This window comes from Spermophilus citellus (genome assembly GCF_964194105.1).
Source record: "Spermophilus citellus genome assembly, chromosome: 12".
NCBI classification, from domain to species: Eukaryota; Metazoa; Chordata; class Mammalia; order Rodentia; family Sciuridae; genus Spermophilus; species Spermophilus citellus.
In genome coordinates this window covers 46,753,671-46,760,186 of record NC_138198.1, presented here as the reverse complement: position 1 = coordinate 46,760,186, position 6,516 = coordinate 46,753,671, and the positions used below count along the sequence as shown (strand labels likewise).

The 6,516-nt window shown below is 39.0% G+C and overlaps 1 pseudogene across 1 annotated transcript; it reads left to right on the top strand.

The window, feature by feature from the left end:
* Positions 1–427: 427 nt before the first annotated feature.
* Positions 428–3,524, top strand: LOC308631936 (transcriptional coactivator YAP1-like; annotated as a pseudogene). Its single transcript has one exon. The product of its transcript is annotated as a transcriptional coactivator YAP1-like (transcript).
* The last annotated feature ends 2,992 nt before the right edge of the window (positions 3,525–6,516 follow it).

Sequence of the window (6,516 nt, the reverse complement as noted above, 5' to 3'; positions counted from 1 at the left end):
CTATTAAAATGTAACAGGATTATCTGCATGTTGATATTGTAGCTATGCAAAGGCAAGCCTTGTAGTATATAACAATTATGGGGATAGACTAATATTTTTACTAATATACAAAATAATATTTTGAACTTAGGTGATCCATTAACCCTGTATTTAATAGAACATATAATATAGGAAAATTATACCTCTGACATACTACTCACTATGAAATTTTTATGAAGACACTAATAGAGTAAAAAATGTCAAATTTGAAAAATATGATGTATAATATCCCTCAAAAATATTTAATATATTTTTAAAGAATCATGTTATTTATTTTCTGTCTATTTTATATTATAAATAATTATTAAGGCTGGGGCGGGGGATGCGGGGCCGCGGCGCAGCCCCCCGGTCCTGAGAGCGAGGATAGCGCCGCTCCCGCCGCCCAGCGCCGCCCTCGCTGATTCTCGCGTCTCGGCCCGTCGAGCCGGGGCGTCCGGGCGGAGCCCTCGCCGCCTGGCCAGGGGGTGCGCGTCGCGGGAGGCCGAAGCCATGGATCCCGGGCAGCAGCCGCAGCCCCAGCAGGCCCCCCAGGGCCAAGGGCAGCCGCCCGCACAGCCCCCCCAGGGGCAGGGCCCGACGCCAGGGCCTGGGCAGCCAGCACCCCTGGCGTCCCAGGCTGCGCCGCAGGCCCCCCCAGCGGGGCACCAGATCGTACACGTCCGGGGGGACTCGGAGACCGACCTGGAGGCACTTTTCAACGCCGTCATGAACCCCAAGACGGCCAACATGCCCCAGACCGTGCCCATGAGGCTCCGGAAACTGCCTGACTCCTTCTTCAAGCCGCCGGAGCCCAAATCTCACTCCCGACAGGCCAGTACTGATGCAGGCACTGCAGGAGCCCTGACTCCACAGCATGTTCGAGCTCATTCCTCTCCAGCTTCCCTGCAGCTAGGAGCAGTTTCTCCTGGGACACTGACCCCCACTGGAGTAGTCTCTGGCCCAGCAGCTACACCTACAGCTCAACATCTTCGGCAGTCTTCTTTTGAGATACCTGATGATGTACCTCTGCCAGCAGGCTGGGAGATGGCCAAGACATCTTCTGGTCAGAGATACTTCTTAAATCACATTGATCAGACTACAACATGGCAAGACCCCAGGAAGGCCATGCTATCTCAGATGAATGTTCCAGCCCCAACCAGTCCACCAGTGCAGCAGAATTTGATGAACACGCCCTCAGGTCCTCTTCCTGATGGATGGGAGCAAGCCATGACTCAGGATGGAGAAATTTACTATATAAACCATAAGAACAAGACCACCTCTTGGCTAGACCCAAGGCTTGACCCTCGTTTTGGTAAAGCCATGAACCAGAGAATCAGTCAGAGTGCTCCAGTGAAACAACCACCACCTTTGGCTCCCCAGAGCCCACAAGGAGGTGTTATGGGTAGTGGCAACTCCAACCAGCAGCAACAGATGAGGCTGCAACAATTGCAGATGGAGAAAGAGAGACTGCGATTGAAACAGCAAGAACTGCTTCTGCAGGAATTAGCTCTTCGTAGCCAATTACCAACACTGGAGCAGGATGGTGGGACTCAAAATCCAGTGTCTTCTCCTGGGATGTCTCAGGAATTGAGAACAATGACGACCAATAGCTCAGATCCCTTTCTTAACAGTGGCACCTATCACTCTCGAGATGAGAGTACAGACAGTGGACTAAGCATGAGCAGCTACAGTGTCCCTTGAACCCCAGATGACTTCCTGAAGAGTGTTGATGAAATGGATACAGGTGATACTATCAACCAAAGCACCCTGCCCTCACAGCAGAACCGTTTCCCAGACTACCTTGAAGCCATTCCTGGGACAAATGTGGACCTTGGAACACTGGAAGGAGATGGAATGAACATAGAAGGAGAGGAGTTGATGCCCAGTCTTCAGGAAGCTCTGAGTTCTGACATCCTTAATGACATGGAATCTGTTTTGGCTGCCACCAAGCTAGATAAAGAAAGCTTTCTTACATGGCTATAAAGCCCTCAGGTAGACTGAATTCTAAATCTGTGAAGGATCTAAGGAGATGAGACGTGTGCCTGAAATTTCCAAATAAGCCAGCTGCAATTTTATGGCTAATAACAAACAAAATATATATATATATATATATATATATATGAACAAACAAACGTCCAGCAAGATTCTTTCATCCACTATTTTGCTCTTCCTTGTCCATTGCTGCTGTTAATATATTGCTGACCTCTTTCACAGTTGGCCCTAAAGAATAAAAAAAAAAAAAAACCCAAAACAACAAAAAAATTCTTTGCTATTATAACTACTGTTTATTTGGGGGGCTGGGGGAAGTGAGCCTGTTTGGATGATGGATGTCATTCCTTTTGCCCAGTTAGATATTTGACTCAGACTTGGAAATCAGATGCTTCATGTCAGAGTGTTTAGTTTGTTCACAACTAGGTGATACTATCAACCAAATGCTTCTTCAGCTGCATTTGGCCAGTGGAAAAACATATCTTACTGGTCTAACAAGCCAAAAATGTTGTATCCGATATTAAGTACTTAATGCTAATTTGAAGAGGTAGCTGAAACCAAGGCTGAAGACTTATTTTCAGTGTTTTGTTTTTTCCTCCTAGTGCTATCATTAGTCACATAGTGACCTTGATTTTATTTTAGGAGCTTAAGGCATGAGACAATTTCCATAGAAATATATTAATTATTGCCACATACTCTATTATAGGTTTGGGTGGATATTTTTGTGGATGTTTTGGGTTTTCTGGTTTTTTTGTTTTTGTTTTTTGGGGGTTTTTTTATTGTTGTTTTTTTTGTTGTTGTTGTTGTTTGTTTGTGTTGGTTGGTTGGTTTTGTTGAAACTTAGGCAAGTTACTCTATTAGCAAATCTGTTTAATCTGTTTATAGTTGTAGTTTGGGACATTTATTGTAGTTCTTTTGATAAAATTTACATTTCCTGAGTTTTTTGCCATCTTATTTAAATCTTGATTATCTGCTCTCTAAACACACACACATACACAGTGTTTATAATAGTGTGATAGCAGAATGTACTTTTTTTTTTAAGTTTCCCTACTTTCCAATTTATTTTTAAAATGGTAGCTTTGAATGTATACATTTATAATACATGACTAGTAGTGCATATCTCACAAGCAGTTTTAATCTGGTTGGGGCAATCTGCAGATGTTTGAGACAGTTTTGTCTTCTAAAAGGGCTATTACTAAGGATAGTGCCTAAAGGAATACTCTTTGCTCTCTGGGCACAAGATAAATACCTGATGAATTGGAAAGGAGCAGACTAGAAATGGTTTTATTTTCTCCCTTGAACAAGTTTGAGTCTTAGAAATCACTGAGTAGGTTTATGATGTACGTGACAGAAGTGAGCTTTACAGCAACTCACCTTCCTTCAGCTTTGGAAATTTACACTCGCCTTAGTTTTGGAAGTAAAATCTGGTACTTCAGTTCTCATTTATAATGAGTACATTGAAGACTAGATTAAAATATTTTCTATAAAATTGTTCTTGTAAACAGAGTAGACAACCCTCCCGATGCCACACCTCCACCCACCCCATCGCAAGTGCTGGGGCTCGAATCTGAGGCCTTGCTTGTGCTAGGCAAGTGCTTGAGCTACATCCTCAGCCCCTACAGGATTGTTCTTAACAAAACTTGCTTCTACTTTCACATGCTGAACATTAAACCTCTAGGTAGTATGTAGACTAGTATAAGGTCATGAGTTAGCTGGTAAAGTGGTCAGATTAATAAATGTATATTGGTTGTTGAATTTAGCAAAGTAGTAGAGATAATCATGATTATACCTTTATTTTTACAGGAAGAGATATAACTAGAGTATGTGTCTACAGAAGTAATAATGGTTTCCAAAGACTATTTTTTAACGAACAAAGTGAGCATGAATTTACTCTTCAATATATAAGCTATAAAGTAGTGGTTATGAATTAGAGTGGTACCAGCTAGTATCTCTGTGATTTAAGGGTCTTTCAGTGCTTCTAGCATAATCCCTTATTTTCAAGGGTTTATAATAGACAGAATCTGTTTTCCTGGGTTCAGCTACTATGAAAAAGCTTCAGCTCTGGAAGGTAGATTTTTTTTTCCTTTTTCCAGTTACAAAATCCAAGCATTTTGACCCTTCAATTTAGAGGAGTGCAAAAGTGGAAGAAGTTTTATTTTAAGTACTTTTCAGTGCTCAAGAAAAATGCAATCACTGTATTATATATAATGATTCATGGGTTGTTATTCATAATAATTTGACTCAGCTTTTATTTTAAAAATAGCAGAAAGATTCAGTGTTGAATCAAGTTGGGGTGGGGATGGCCAGTGTGCAAATGCATTGAGTTTTAGAACAATAATGAAATTCTACCTAGAATGCATAATTGAGCATTTGGATGAGATAGCATGTTGTTTTTAATGTGCAGATCAGAGCTACTTAGTGCCTATAATTTGCCAGTAAGTCACAAATTAAAATCATATCTTATATATCAGCAGAGTAGCTTTAGCTTAGGGGGAGGGTGGGAAGGTGGGAGTGGGTTGTGAAGAGTTAGTGGGACCTTGATAGAAAACTTTATAAACTTTCTCTTCAATAAAGACTTATCTTGCATCTTGCTATCATTAAAGGCAGTTGTTCCTAAAATTTCAATCACTTAAGAACACCCACAAAGCAAAAATACATAGTCTTTGTTTCCTCCCAAATTTAATTTGCCCAGTTACACCTCAGTGTTGTAGCAATGCTGTGTACCTGACATAGTGCTTTGATCTTATCATACCCTTGTAGTGACCTGGAAGAGATTTAAGAGTCCTTTCTCTTTTTGAGTTTGAATCATAGCTTTGATGTGGTCTTTCTTGTTTTATGTTCTTGTTCCTAATGTAAAAGTGTTTAATGCTTTTTGGTTGTATTGGGTAGTATGGGGATAAGGTTTTAACTGGTTATTCTTGAATTGCTTTTACAATAAACCAATTTTATAATCTTTAAATCCATCAACTTTTTATATTTTTTTTTAAGTTACGGCTTCTTAAATCTACTTATGATTGATGGAACACATTGATTTGGAATTTCAGATCTTCCAAAGCACTATTTGTTGTAATATTATTTTTTAAATATAGTGCCTTTTAAAAAAATAACATAAGGAAGTGACTGTGATACAAATAATGTTAATGTTTTAAGTTCTACTCATTTTAGGTAGATGCATTCTATATAGAACATGGCAGAAAGATGAGAAACAGTAATTGTGTATTCAGAATTCATACCAATCAGTGTTGAAACTTAGTACAAAAGCAGGAGGCAATATCCATTGATTAATGATTTCATAGCTTTTGTATATCTGAGAAATGAGTGCTCAGATGAATTTTTGCAAACATGTTTTTGTAAGAATTGTGGGTGTGCCTATCTTAACATTTATTTTCTGTATTTTGAAATCAAGTATTCTCCACGTTTTAAATGTTTTATATTAGAGATTTCTTTAATGCACACTTGTCAGATATATATATATAGTACCAATGTACCAATGTTACCTTTTGTTTTTAGATGTTAAGCGCATGCTCATGTTAGGTACTTAACAAAAATTGTTACATTATTTTTTCTTATGTAATTCCTTTTTTGTTTGTTTATGTTGTCCAAATATATTATTTCCTTAAAAATAAATAAATAAATAAATAATTATTAAATATATTCCAACAAATTTATTTATTAGTCTAAAAACTACTTCATAAGCAAATATTTATTGATATTTTATCATGTTCCTTTAAAAATTTCTACCATTCAGAAATGGAAGGAAGACTTTATTCCAAACATTCTGTACAATATTGAGTAACTGCATATTTAGCAGTTTATACAAAAATGGTCAAGAGCCCCAATATTTAAACATATCAGCCTCAAAGAATTTATAGAACTGCATTATCCCTATGAACTTCTTCTGAAAATCCCCTACATATTCAGAATGTTTTCTTTTTGTTATTCATCAAAATTATCCATTTTCTGCAAAATTGAATGTCATGGTAGTTAATTAAAAATGGAAACTCCTCATTTATATGTATTTTTTCTCTATTTTTATATCTGCCCATTTGAAGAAATAGGAACTTATTTTAAGAATGACCTTGTCTTGGAAAGGTCCTCTCTAATTGACCCATTCAGAAGTTCTTGGTAAGATATCTAGCATGGTCAACTTTTGGCTTATGTCAGATTCCTATGGGATGCTGGCCTGGTGTCTGAATTGGTAGAATTGGGCCTGAAACCTGCAACACTAAATTAAAACTGTTGGCTGAATCTGTGGGGGGTGGGAATGAATGTGTATTTTCAGGACTGGCCTGTAAATTTGGTTCATGGGGATTGACATGGTGCTAGTGTAGTCCTTGGGCCTTAATTTGAAGGGGCATGACATGGGAATGGACCTGTAGCCTAAGTCCATAGGCATGGGCCTAGGATTAGGATCCACAAGGACTGGCCTGGAATGTGAGTATGCAGAGGTGGTCCTGAGACCCAAGTATGAGGAGGTTTAACTGGTTGGTCCCTGGGGACTGACATGGA